We start from the raw sequence: 1,760 nt of genomic DNA on the forward strand, positions 1-1,760 counted from the left end.
TGGATCCCCTCTCATGCACCTGCAGGTAACACACACCTGGATCCCCTCTCATGCACCTGCAGGTAACACACACCTGGATCCCCTCTCATGCACCTGCAGGTAACACACACCTGGATCCCCTCTGATGCACCTGCAGGTAACACACACCTGGATCCCCTCTGATGAACCTGCAGGTAACACACACCTGGATCCCCTCTCATGCACCTGCAGGTAACACACACCTGGATCCCCTCTCATGCACCTGCAGGTAACACACACCTGGATCCCCTCTCATGCACCTGCAGGTAACACACACCTGGATCCCCTCTGATGAACCTGCAGGTAACACACACCTGGATCCCCTCTCATGCACCTGCAGGTAACACACACCTGGATCCCCTCTGATGAACCTGCAGGTAACACACACCTGGATCCCCTCTGATGCACCTGCAGGTAACACACACCTGGATCCCCTCTCATGCACCTGCAGGTAACACACACCTGGATCCCCTCTCATGCACCTGCAGGTAACACACACCTGGATCCCCTCTGATGCACCTGCAGGTAACACACACCTGGATCCCCTCTGATGAACCTGCAGGTAACACACACCTGGATCCCCTCTCATGCACCTGCAGGTAACACACACCTGGATCCCCTCTGATGCACCTGCAGGTAACACACACCTGGATCCCCTCTGATGAACCTGCAGGTAACACACACCTGGATCCCCTCTCATGCACCTGCAGGTAACACACACCTGGATCCCCTCTCATGCACCTGCAGGTAACACACACCTGGATCCCCTCTCATGCACCTGCAGGTAACACACACCTGGATCCCCTCTGATGAACCTGCAGGTAACACACACCTGGATCCCCTCTCATGCACCTGCAGGTAACACACACCTGGATCCCCTCTCATGCACCTGCAGGTAACACACACCTGGATCCCCTCTCATGCACCTGCAGGTAACACACACCTGGATCCCCTCTCATGCACCTGCAGGTAACACACACCTGGATCCCCTCTGATGAACCTGCAGGTAACACACACCTGGATCCCCTCTCATGCACCTGCAGGTAACACACACCTGGATCCCCTCTGATGAACCTGCAGGTAACACACACCTGGATCCCCTCTCATGCACCTGCAGGTAACACACACCTGGATCCCCTCTCATGCACCTGCAGGTAACACACACCTGGATCCCCTCTCATGCACCTGCAGGTAACACACACCTGGATCCCCTCTCATGCACCTGCAGGTAACACACACCTGGATCCCCTCTCATGAACCTGCAGGTAACACACACCTGGATCCCCTCTCATGCACCTGCAGGTAACACACACCTGGATCCCCTCTCATGCACCTGCAGGTAACACACACCTGGATCCCCTCTCATGCACCTGCAGGTAACACACACCTGGATCCCCTCTGATGCACCTGCAGGTAACACACACCTGGATCCCCTCTGATGAACCTGCAGGTAACACACACCTGGATCCCCTCTCATGCACCTGCAGGTAACACACACCTGGATCCCCTCTCATGCACCTGCAGGTAACACACACCTGGATCCCCTCTCATGCACCTGCAGGTAACACACACCTGGATCCCCTCTGATGAACCTGCAGGTAACACACACCTGGATCCCCTCTCATGCACCTGCAGGTAACACACACCTGGATCCCCTCTCATGCACCTGCAGGTGACACACACCTGGATCCCCTCTGATGAACCTGCAGGTAACACACACCTGGATCCCCTCTCATGCACCT

Source organism: Notothenia rossii (assembly GCF_949606895.1).
Source record: "Notothenia rossii genome assembly, chromosome: 2".
In the NCBI taxonomy this organism is placed as follows: domain Eukaryota; kingdom Metazoa; phylum Chordata; class Actinopteri; order Perciformes; family Nototheniidae; genus Notothenia; species Notothenia rossii.